The sequence below is a fragment of the Lactuca virosa genome, chromosome 3 (assembly GCF_052849685.1).
Source record: "Lactuca virosa cultivar CGN04683 chromosome 3, Lactuca_virosa_CGN04683_v6, whole genome shotgun sequence".
Taxonomy (NCBI): Eukaryota; Viridiplantae; Streptophyta; class Magnoliopsida; order Asterales; family Asteraceae; genus Lactuca; species Lactuca virosa.
Genome location: NC_136428.1, coordinates 7321757 through 7335212, shown reverse-complemented (window position 1 = coordinate 7335212; position 13456 = coordinate 7321757). Strand labels below are relative to the sequence as shown.

General features: G+C 37.2%; 2 long non-coding RNA genes across 2 annotated transcripts; both read right to left on the bottom strand.

The window, feature by feature from the left end:
- Positions 1–392: 392 nt before the first annotated feature.
- LOC145162193 (uncharacterized) lies at positions 393–1289 on the bottom strand. The gene is made up of 3 exons (XR_013738950.1): positions 1244–1289; positions 855–1179; positions 393–785 (listed from the first exon to the last, which is right to left on the bottom strand). It is a non-coding gene; the product is annotated as an uncharacterized LOC145162193 (long non-coding RNA).
- Positions 1290–2108: 819 nt separating this feature from the next.
- Positions 2109–2598, bottom strand: LOC145162851 (uncharacterized). The gene is made up of 3 exons (XR_013739382.1): positions 2548–2598; positions 2323–2438; positions 2109–2212 (listed from the first exon to the last, which is right to left on the bottom strand). It is a non-coding gene; the product is annotated as an uncharacterized LOC145162851 (long non-coding RNA).
- Positions 2599–13456: the final 10858 nt, after the last annotated feature.

The following is a 13456-nucleotide window of genomic DNA, read 5'->3' as shown; positions in this document are numbered from 1 at the left end:
ACGCAAATGCGTGTCAAGGAAGGCCTTGTCATAATGAAAGACGACACGCTTTTGCGCGTCGTCTATTTACAACACGCATTTACGACGCTCATTTACGACACGCATTGCGTATCAAGGAAGACCCTGTCATAAAGGAAGACGACACACATTTGGGTGTCGTAACCTTACGACACGCATTTACGACTCGCATTGCGTATCATTAAAGCCCCTGTCAAGAAAGGTCATGTCATAAATGAAGATGACACACATGTTTGCGTATCGTAATCTTAAATGTTTTTAAAAAAATATTATTTATAGATTTACTAATTTTCAAATTAAGTTTGCATGTAATATCTCATAATAGAAAATAAAATATCATATACAAAAAATACAATCCATTGCATAAAATTTAATGTCATACAAATAATCGTTTCACGGAAAGATAAAACAAATCAATAGAAGTTGTAACAGAAATTTACAAACTAATTAGAAAAGAAATATGAAAAACTTGAAATCCCTGCGATTAATAGTTCTAACAGAAGCTTCATGTGAGATACATACAGCGATTAATAGTTCTAACAGAAGCTTCATGTGAGATACATACAGTTGGACCAGTAAGCAAGGATGTTCCCGAATCCACAATAGCAGCACAAGAACACGTACACGTACACAGTAGTATTATAAACACTTGATATATGTTATAAGATTAAGAAAGGCCCGTGAAGCGAAATATTTTAACCTCTAGTGTGCACTGGAAAACAGCTTCAAATATACGTAGGGCATCATCAATCATAGCACCCTTGTACCTACAATGGAATCAAGAAAAGTCATACCACAGAAGTGCAAGAAAGTCAAACAGAAAACAACATACATACTTGATCTTCAGCTTTATCAAGAAAAGTCTCAATCAGCTTCAGTGTTTCCCTCTTCACGGACCTTAGTAGTTTCACATATGAAGTTCTAAAAGCAAAAGGCCCGAGACAACAGAAAGATGCCAGATTGTTATTTCTCACATAAAACTATATTCACACATACCTGTTCATTAAGATGCCAGATTGTTTTTTTTGTAGGAACAACAGAAAGAAAATCTTTATAAAGATAAGATGCAAAATTAGGATCCACAGAAACAACAACCACTTCAGGCTTTTCATTTCCATCATCCATCAATTGAACAGTCAAACGAGACGTGGGACCGGTCAACTGCAAATAAAAAAAATCTTATTTCCAATATTTTATAATAAAGTAAAGAAAAGAAAAAGACTACACATTGAAATCTGTAGATGTTTTCATCATGAAGAAGCACATGTGCGTAAGATTGATTTATCCAAAGTGAATAACATGTAAGATTACCTGTTTGACAAGTTTATAAATTAATTTATCCAAATTGAATAACAGATTGATTTATCCAAAGTGAATAACATGTAAGATTACCTGTTTGACAAGTTTATAAATTAATTTATTCAAAGTGAATAACACATAAGATTGATTCTCTAAAATTGCACGACAATCGTCTTCAAATTTTGCATTATCAGCTGACCCATCAAGCAAGTTATATAAAGCACTCATAAATCTATAAATATTTTGTTTAATTAAGATTTTAATTTAAGTGAAAATAAAGAATTTTTAAAAAAATGACCTTGAGTAGAGATCTGGAGAGGAAGTGTCTTTGTTGGAGCTTCTCCACTTTGTTTCAGCAGATGTTGAATTGAATTAAAAAAAATTAAAATTAAAAAAAGAAAAAAGAAAAAAGAAAATATTGAATATTTAATATTCTTACTTGATGAATCGAACTCGACAACGGTATTATAATATTACAATACTACATTCTCATTTCTCACTAACATATATATCAAGTTAGTATTATACTATTATATACTTAATTAAAAAAACTTAAAACTCAATTTAATTTTTAATTTATTTAACATTTTAATGAAATTATAGGTTGCTGATGTAGCTGTGCTTTGTGTTCAACCTACCCGAGTTACAGGCCATATACAACCATTTGTGTCAGGCAAGAGTGTTATTTGTGCATAAACTTCATCTATTTCTTGTTCAGCCAAAAAAAATGAATCCAGAACTAAATTACTTAAATATCCATTAATCTCTAAAAAAGACTAAACTACCCTCACTAACTTATTCGAAGGTGAACATTCATCACTTTACATAGTATTTTGGCAGGTAAGTTAAATGATGGGAGCTGCTGGTCTAATCCTTGATGCATGGAAGCCTCAAGCTGTAAGAATAACCAAAATTTTGTGTCATTGCATGTGGTCTTGAATTAAAAAGAAAAGATTCACATGAAAGGTAGAAAATAAGGTCTTGAAAGGAAATTGAATAACAAACCTGTTCCATGTGGCCTTGAGGGAAGTAACAAACACGTTCTCCATCACGAGGGACATTGACAAGGGGGCCAGCACAGGCATGCCACAATTCTTTGTATATGACATCACCAGAGGATCCTGAAAAAAATTGAGTATTATACAAACATATGTGAATTATATGGCATCACCAGAGGATGCTGAAAAAAAAATATATATTATTAACAAAACCAGTTTTTAGAAGACATACGACACTTTGAGGAACTCCTGGAGGAGGTAAAGGGAGGATTCTGGGTGGAGGGTCACGAAGATATGAGCTTTTGTCAAAACGTCATTCCCCAATCTTCCCATAAGTTAACTCTCCCTGTAGCGTGTTAAAAAAAAAATTAGCTTATTTAAAGTGGACATGATTTTATCTAGTAAGGGAGTGTTTGGAATTTGCTTATTTAAAGTGATAGCTCATTGCAGTTGGTACTGCTAATAAGTTACTTTGAGTGTTTAGATTGTACAAAATGGTTTATGCTTATTGTGGTTTAGGATCTGTTTCATGCGTAAAAACTGACTTGTTTTTTTTGAGCTTATTGCAATGTGGTGTTTTGTGACTAGTTTTTTGAAAAAAAAAGTATATGAGCTATCAAAGTTTTTTTTTTCCAATGGCTCTTTGATTATAGATTTTGGAATATATTTGAGATAGTTGGTTACTGTAAAACGATATTAACTTTTATTTTATTTTTTTTATTTTTTTACGTGCGACACTATATTTCATAAATATAATATAATCAGTTTTCTATTATTTTTTTATTAAAAAATTTAAGAAAAACAATTCCCACATTGCATAAAGTTTGAAGCATGAAGATTAAAACTAAATCTATAAATTTCCATGTCAACTTCAATCAGTGGTTCAACAACAACTTCAAAGAGAGGATCAATTATAGCTCAGTTAATGGAAGTTGATATACGCCATTGCTAAAAGAATTAATGCAAAACTGAAAAGAAACCCATATGAGGTATAGATTTTATCTGTACACATACATAGATGCATACATACATGTGTCTATATGCATACATACATGTATTTCTATCTATATATGTATGTATACATATGCATGTATGTATAGCTATATGTGTGTACAATTGCAAACTAAAAAAACAAGGGGAAACCAAACAAGCCATGTAAGTCATGTATAGAATCAAATCCCCATATTTGAACAAGTTGTTTCTGAATTTAAAGGCTTAAAGGACAAACTATCATGACTATAAGCCCATAAAAGATCAATAAATGTGAACCTGGTTTTTTTGTGCTGCGACACAGGGGATGATTAGTAATCCTGGTGTCCTCCAACTTCTATAAGATGAACCAATGCAACAAGGGAGATCAAGGACACTGACCGATCTATTCTCTCGGCACAATCTAACAGCAAATTAAACAGTGGGGGTAGCATAAAACATACCTCCTGAAACAGTAACACACATATTTTATAAATAAAAAAAGTATAAAGTTTTATGAAATTAAAGTAAATAAAAAAACATAGCTTTCTACATACCTTGTAAAAAGTATTGAAAATGTTGCATAACAACTCAAACAATACCTCTAGTGCACAGTTACTAACTTTAGGTCTCGGGTTAGATGTCAAATCAGACAATTCAGCCTACATTGGGAACCAATATGATACGAACCCATCCCATACTAGGCACATATCATGCCATAAGCCCAAGTGTAGAACTCACTCCCAAAAGCCAGCAGCTTGTAGGAGGAGGGGACACCTAGACTTATAAGCCACCAACTTATAGTATTTTCGGCCGATGTGGGATCACAACAATACCCCCCGCTTTGAAGAGCCAACGTCCTTGTTGGTCACGGTTGGCACCCCCTTTTGGTTTAAGACACCACTCCGAGTCATTGTTGGTCACGGCTACGTTGGTCACGGTTGGCACCCCTCTTTTTTGGGTCCAAGCCACCACTCCGTAGGCCACCACTCCAAGTGTTGGCACCTCGAAAGATGGGGACGGCTCTGATACCAGTTGATACGAACCCACCCCATACTAGGTCTGTATCATGCCATAAGCTCAAGTGTAGAACTCACTCCCAAAAGCCAGATTGTAGGAGGAGGGGGCACCTAGACTTTTAAGCCACCAACTTATAGTACTTTCGGCCGATGTGGGATCATAACAATACCCCACGCTTTGAAGAGCCAACATCTTCGTTGCTCACGGTTGGCACCCCCTTTTGGTCCAAGCCACCACTCTGAGTCATTGTTGGTCACGGCTACGTTGGTCACGGTTGGCACCCCTCTTTTTTGGGTCCAAGCCACCACTCCGTAGGCCACCACTCCAAGTGTTGACACCTCGAAAGATGGGGACGGCTCTGATACCAATTGATACAAACCCATCCCATACTAGGCACGTATCATGCCATAAGCCCAAGTGTAGAACTCACTCCCAAAAGCCATCTTGTAGGAGGAGGGGACACCTAGACTTATAAGCCACCAACTTATAGTACTTTCGGCCGATGTGGGATCATAACACAATAATTCTCTGTTATATCACTAGTGTCACAACTAGCAATTTTAGCTAGGAAATTTTATTCTCATGAAAACATCATCTATTGTAAGACATGTACTCTAAGCGAATATCATACTCTATGCTCATTCAAATACATCTCTCATGTTCAACAAAGAGTTTGAAACTCTAAATATTCCGGTTCAAGGCTATTATGGTCTAGGACATTCTTATTGGGCCTAATGGGCCAATAAGTATCCAAACCGACTATTTTGGGCCTAGGACCCTTAAATGGGCTCTAAATGGACCCACATTCACAAAACTCAACATTTTGGGCCACAAAAATTCCAATAGCCTTAATGGATCATGAACTCCATTCTTTTACCCTAATGGGCCTAAAAATAGTAGTGGGCCTATAAAATCCGATCAAAGCCAAGGATTTGAGCACAAAATCATTTTTTTTCATCCACTCCATGTGGCCCATTCTCGGCCCAAGATACAAAAAAAAAAGAGAAAAGAAATAGAAGTAGGATGGTTTAGATTCATGACAACACACAATTATTTAACATGCATCAAGAAAATCACAAACATCCATCAAGTTCATTACCCAACATGCAAAAATCCTTTCTTCTCTCCCTTCTTATTGCTCTCGGCCATTAGGGCCTCCATCACCACCATCATTTTCATCTTCAAAACTCAAGAATTTTCTCTCATCCTCCTCTCTAATATGAAGAATTTCCCCCTTCCATCCTCCTAATTTTCAAGAATATCAAGAGCACATCAAGGACTCATCTTCAAAGTTCATCACATTTGGTAAGCTTTTGGTTGGACTCCATGGTCTTAACTTCAAGATACACCTTAAATCTCATCTTAACCCACCTTATTTTATGATCTATGCTCTTAGAACACCTTAGAGCCCGGAAATCATCTCAAAACACATCTAGGGCCGAGATCTCTTCATTTCTTCATCAAAAACCGAAATCTTCAAACAAGGTGAGTTTATACCCCCTATTTTCGATTTTTACTTTGTTTTGGGGGAGAATACAAGTTGTGTTGTGTAGATCTATGTGTGTATGCATGAATATGTGTGTTTTTCATGATTTATTTGGTGGTTATGTGTTATTTACTTCATAAATCTAAAAATATGTTAAGAATATTAACTTTATCACTTGGATCTACATGAAAACCTTGAGAAAAGTATGTTTTATCACATATAATACATGTAAACTAGGAGATCTGGGATTTATACACTTAAAATAGTAAAAATGAGTGTTGTGTTCCAAGATCTATAAACTAAACTAAAAAATCAACCCTTCACAGAAAAGTTTTGGTCCAATCTAGAACTGTTTTGACCACCTAAATGATAATATTTTTCAAAACTGTTTTACATGCAAAACGTTCAGGTTTATACCTTTAAAATGACTACTCTCACGTTTTCATACGATTTTTCTACAATTTTTGGCGAATTTTACAAAACTGCCTATCAGATTTGAAATAATTTCGGACCATCCTGTGAAGGTGAGCAATTTCACACTTGTTAGAAGCCATTAAAAATTATGAGAAACATTTTGAACCAAGTAAACAAAATTTCCAAACTTCCAGAATTTACGGATCCAAATTTCGACTTACGATGATTTTTCTACAAATTTTCCAACAATTAGGTCAGAAAAGCCCAAAACCAGAAAAATGTGTGTTTTCACAAAAATCAAGCCAAAAATGATATTTTTGACAAAATGGCTTTAAAATGTTATTTTTACCACAAACTAGTCATCAACACAAGTTTTGAACAAAATGGAGACTAAAGTGTTATTCTTACAAAAATTGGTCCTTAATTGTAAATTTTTGGCTTATCGGGCCAAGAACGTCATATTTACAAAAAGTGGGTTTTTATGCTATTTTAGTGAATACTTGAACCAAAACCAACGATAAACTAACAAACGGATTAAATTGATCATTTTCTAGGTTATTGGGCCTTGGATACTATTTGTGTGCTATTTGGGTCTGTAAATACCTTACATGTGAAATGGGCCTTAGTTGTCCTTTCATATATATTTCGGGCCCATGTTATATAATCTCATTCCAATTGGGCCTTGAAATGATTTACATGTTTAGCGATGCCTTAGTGGTTCACTTACATGGTTCATTGGGCCTGGAACGAGATTATACCTTTCTTCGCATAAATTCGATTAAGGATCTAGTGAGTTTTATCGGTTGACACCTATTAAGTGTTCGATCGTAGCCTGTAGTTATAACCAGAGTCTCTTGGAGGGAGAGCGGAGATTTATGTATAGATCTATACGGGGATGACACCCCACACCTGAGCTGTTCGCTACAGTTAGACTAACTCAGTCTAGGGTGACGAAAACCTTATAATCAAAACCGGCGTCCAACAACACCAAGACAGGCGAAATTGTCATTATTTAGTATGGTTATGATGGCTCACTTAGAGGAATTAATGTTATGAAGTTTACGAAAGACCATTCTCTTTTCTTTTGGATTACTCAGAAACATACTCGTACTGGTACTCAACCTCGGGGGTTGGTATGACAGCTTTCTCTTTTACAGACAACATCGGGTTGTCTGGGAACATTCTCTATACATGCTCTTTACATTCTCTCTACATTCTCTTTACCCTTTTAGTCAAATAAACAATAACATACATGCATTAATACAAGATCTGACACGAACATACTAAACAGTTTTCAGAAAATATAGGATTTTCTGGTGGTTTCAAAGTTATACAAATCATTTTCACAAACGTGCTTATGAACTCACCAACATTTTTATGTTGACCTTTTTTTAAATTAACTTGTATTCTCAGGAAACCGTTGAAGCAGGATGAACGAAACAAACTAATGGATATTTTGTTATATTTTGTTAGATCATGCTCTGACTATTTTCGCATATAATATTCAAATACAATACTTAATGTAAACAATGAATGTTGTTATATTACATGTGTGATGATGATGATGTTATGTTTAAATTATATACTCTGTAATGATACTACAATGTCGAAAGTCACACCAAGCCCCCGGACGTTTCCGCCGTCTGGTTCGGGGGTGTGACAACTAGTTGCATCTGCATTATCACCAATCGGTTTCAAGCTGCCACCTGGCACCAGACCCTGAACAATAATTTAAGTAAGTGGATGATTAAAATAAATAAAAAAACAAAAAAACAAACCTCTACAAGTCTATCTTCACATATACGGAGAAGTGCAATGGCTTTCAAACTGATGCGATGATAAGTTTTATTGTTGGCAAAACTAATTAGACAGTTGACACAATCCATAAAACAGTCACCAACAACTTGATCAAAGTGTTCAAGTATAACTACAAGTTTTTGTTTTTCTTTTCTGTTAGACATGAAAACCTTCTTAAAAAATAAAGATGTTATCATATTAATAAGTTGAATACCTTATTCTACATTCTCAAAAGCACTTTTGACAATTGGTTCCAGATCATCATCTGAAGCAGTTGTGAAAATCATGAAAACACTTCTCCAACCAAATATAATGCTTTCAACTTTTGATTTTATCATCTGAACAACACAATCCACGATTAATCTTTGGATTATTTCACTCCATCTATTTCACATCAAAACAACAAACGGTTTCAAGATGTCATTCTGGAATGTGAAATTAGCAAGCTCTGCACGTTCCAGATACTTCATCCCAACTTATCTTAGAGAATCTATAACACACATTGCTATCTTCTCATCATGATGGCTTCCGGCAGCAATAAAATGATTAGCCAAAACAGACCATATTCTAGCCCATACCTGAACAAATACAATATTTTCCAATCATTAAAAACTGAAAATAAAATCTAAAATTTGAATAGATGAAGTATTTTTACTATTTACCATACGAATACGGGTCATGTTGAAAATAAAATCTAAAATTTGAATAGATGAAGTACTTTTAAGAATACCGATTATGTCCGCTCTTTCCTCAACTTTTGGCTATTTGCTGCTTTTCCCAATGTTATCATCTTTCATTTTTATTTCTTCTTGAACAATGGAATCATAAATTTCTTCCAGAAGATCTGTTGGTGCAGATTCTTCAGGGTCATTTGTGGCATTCATTCGCACAAACTCCGCTTTTGTTATTTTAGGAAACACCATTGGATTATGAGCATCATTGTTTGACATTATAATTGCATATGCAAGAATGTAAGCAGTGTCTGCATTCTTGAAAAGACCTGGATTATCTGCACAGTAACTGCAAAATACAAGAAACACTTGTTAGCTACAAATAAGAGTCAAGTTTAAGCATAAAACTGACGATTGGTAGTTTATTTAGAATGTGATTTAAATATACACTTACATTAAGAGAAACAACAATCAACGATTCTTCTGCAGGTTAAATCTATGGTGGTCGCACCTCAAACATAATGTTTGTTTCTTGTTCATCCCCTTTCCCGTTTCCATGTGTCTTTGTTCCTAATTAACCCTAGTCGATTATTTCACCAAAAATTGGAAGTTTGTTCCTTCGATTGTAAATGAAATAGAGAGAAATTAAGCCCGAAAGAAAAAGAGATTTAGCAAGCTAGGGTTCTAATAGAAGAACGAAAACATTGGGAAGTGAGAATCAAGAAAAACATACCTTAATAAGACATAGGGCTTGTAAATTTGAGCAATAGAAGAAGTAAGCTTAAGGTCACTGGACCTAATGTTGTTGGAAAGGGGAGGCGATGTGAGATTGTCGATTATTGCAGAGGCCAGAGAGCACTGAGAGAATTCGTTCGAGAGTCGGCATATGTTGCATATGTTGAATAGGGTTTCGGATTGTGAACACTGGTTGTTGGTGGCAGACATGAGGTGGGAGATTATGGTTTCGAGTTATGAGTTGTCGGAGGTGTATAGGAGAGCTGGCATCATGCTTAGGGTTTGCAGAGAGAAGAGAAGAAGAGAATGAAGGAGATCTTGAAGCGGGGTACTTCAAAATTTTGGAATTTTAGAAGATTTCATTTCCCCCGGAACGCGCGTTTTGAGTAAAAAAAATATAAAATGAAACTTATGGAGGACACACACTTAAAATAAGTGCCCTCCGTGTTTTTGAAATCTTTTTTGTTGGACAATAATTTTAGGGCACACAAAAATACGTGTCCTCTATCCTTTAAAATTTGGAAGGTTGACATTATTTTTAGGACACACAAAAAATGTGTATCGTAAATCAGTGTGTGTCATTGTTCGCGTGTCATTAAAGGGTGTTTTTCTAGTAGTGCAAAATCCTCTCCTTGACTGAACCAAAGATCACAGGAGTCTGCTCTAAAATACCGCGGGTAATCTCCGACGAGATGAACTCCAGCGTCTGCTAGCTGATCGGCTCAGTACCTAGACCTGAGTCGAAAACCGAACTAGAACCATAACTTGAACCACCTCCTTGAGATCTCAACTCCAAACTCAAGCCAAAAATCTGATTATACCCAAGAATCCACCTCTCAGAAGCTTCTTAGATTCTCCAAGACTCTCACCGATTCGAGTATGGATCCTGTGCTTTTAGTAGTACGGGCCCAATACTACCTTCCACACCTATCCATACGTTCCTCAGCAATCCTCCTGAATCCTCTAAGTCACTTCTTCAAACCATTATGCCAGTACTCACTGAACCATACTACCAACCCATTGCAACATATCCTAGGCTCTCCTATGTTCCCGAACCCACCCAGTCCTCAGCTGTTGAAGGATTTCCCATCAATGTCAACTAGCTACCTCATGAATATAGCCAGAATATAGCCACATGCAACAGAGATCAGATAATCCTTCGAGTAAAAGACTCATCCGTCGAACGGTTGGACTCAGACAAGAGATGTGCAATAGGGTTAAGTCCATCACTCTGAGATTATCCGGCCTGTGCCCCATGTGACTTAGCATATTCACTTAGTAGCTAGCTCACACTGCTAAGAGTCCCACAAAGCACAAAGCAAACAACATTCAGATAATGGAAAATCTAACCAACATACTCCAATCAAACCATTCTATCCTCTAATCAAGAATCTGTACTAGCATGCAATTCGAAGGCTCATACAATTAGGCATAACCTAAACAGGTTATCCGACCATTGGCTGATCAATTTTAGCATGCAAATCTACAAGCTCATATAAGCATACAAAGGCATCTCTCCTAGATTCTTAGATCTAATCTAGCATGCGTTTCACATATTCACAATTCATATCATAACATAATCGTGTTTGCGTAATTTGGGATAACTTACTTGAGCTCGGATGATTGCATGCACCACACCCTTTTCTCTTCCCAAAATCATGTTTATAAAAATGATTTTCTTTTGAAAATTTTCATACCGAGTCCTCAGTTTGAGTTCAGACACACCCGAGAGTGTGCCCGAATCCCTCAAACCAAGGCTCTGATACCAACTTGTAACATCCCAAAAATTCATGACCAAAAATTTCATTTTAAACCATTAAATAAAACCATAGTTATCAAACCATTCAATCAAAACACGAGTCAAAGTATTTCAAAAAATTATCATCCGAGTTTCCAAATCAAAACATCAGAGTAAACATCCCAGGCTAAACATCATGGTGTGTGCAATGCAGTCATCCCGAGCTCTTCTCTTTGCAACTGGAAGTACCTGAAACCAAAACTGAAAACCGTAAGCACGAAGCTTAGTGAGTTCCCCATACTACCACATACCATACACCTAATCACATATACTGGGCCCCCGCCCCTTCATTGGGACCCCCTCGGCATCGGATAATGTCCGACATCAGGCCCCGCCTGGCATTGAGCACCGCTCGGTATACAAATCTGTTTCTCCCACGCCCCGCCTGTCACTGGGCCTCGCGCGCTATACACATATAAACAGTAACATTTAATTATGCTAGCACATAGAGAATCATACACAGTACTATATGTTCCAATCCTAAGGTCTCGCCAATCATGGGCCCCGCCCATACTCTGCTAATGATGAGATATGGAACCCAGTCCACACTCAACTAGTGATGAGATACGGGACCCCGCCCACACTCACCTCCTTACCAGGCACATACAAGTATTACAAAGACAACAAGTATAACTAAACATGCATATATTTATTGGGTACCACCTGACATTGAACCGTAGTTCGAAATCATACATATAAACATTCCTAGGGCCCCGCCCGACATCGGAGCGTAATCTGGAAATCATACAGACATTCCTCGGGCATTGCCCAACATCAGACCATAATCCGGAAATCATATAGATACATACACATGCAAGAATCACGAAGACATTAAGCATACCAACATTCCTCGGGCACTGCTCGACATCGGATCGTAACCCTGAAACACATAGCATAAATACGGGCCGGCATTGGTGCCTTCGACCCATTCAAACAGAAGGAAACTCACCTCGCAAAGCTGGATCTCACGGATAATCCTCTGACTGCTAGCTGGTAGATCCCCGAACTGCTGATCTCTCGACTCCCCGAGCCACTAATCATCACATAAACTAGTTAATTTTGGGATTCTTATAACTTAACCATAAGTCATCACTGGGGTAAAACACCATTGTACCCCTCACATACTCTTGTCCCAAAATGAACTCTACTCAACTCTTGGCCCAAATAGATAAACACTCCAACAAGGCCCAATCCCTTCATAAGGGCCTCAACCTAAGGCCCAATAATGCTTTTCTAGTCCAAATGTTTAATTCCAGATGGCCCACTAAGGCCCAAGATACCAGCCCATGGAAATGGCCCAAACTGAGGCCCAAACAATGCAAAGCCCAAATCCACTGAGTACACGGGGCGTACTCCTATGTACGCTAAGCGTACAATCTTTATGGCATGTACGCTGCGTGTACATGCTTGTACGCCCAACGTACTGCTATGTTAATCCATTTATACCATTAAGCACTTAATACTTTATTCCAGAGGCTAATATCACAGATCCAAGTCTTCTTCAACGTCTTAATCCATAAAGTCACTGACTTGGTGACTTTACATGACCCAAATGAACCCAAACTCAAAGTATAGCAATCTACTTCCATGAAAATGGCCATAACTAAAGCATGAAAGGATTTTAATCCCAAAGATGACAACTTTATGATCCAATGACCCAAATAACACTAAGAATGGCAATTCTAAGTTCCAAAAATGACATGGACACAAGGGACTTCATCCATGGGACCAAAAGAGTCCATAAACCCAATCCTAAAAGAGATCCAAGAGAATAACCACCAAGATTAGAACTTTATACCTTGAAAAGGTCTGAAATGAAGCAACAATCCCAGATCTACAACTTCTCCTTTGCACCAACACCTTGCTTGCCCTTCATTTCCTTGAGGAATGGATCAAAACACCAAAATGCTCTCCAAAAGGCCTTCCAAGAACACAAACACACAAACTATGGATGGTTTCGTGGGAGCTGTTCTAAGGGTGAGAGGGAGGCTGGTCTGAAGGACTTTATGTTTTTTATATAGTGCTCAACCCTAAAAGTTAGGGTTTGGGGACTCTGAACGTACGCTGGGTACACTTCATGTACGTTGGGTGTACGCCTCCCACACCCGCATCCACTTATCCCTTCTATGTTGGGTGTACCCTAACTTATGCTGGGCGTACTCTCGCGCATGCCACCTTGCATGCATGGGATTTTCTTGCCACTTATCTCCATTAGGGACCAATATTGCCAATAACTTCAAAGTGTCATAAA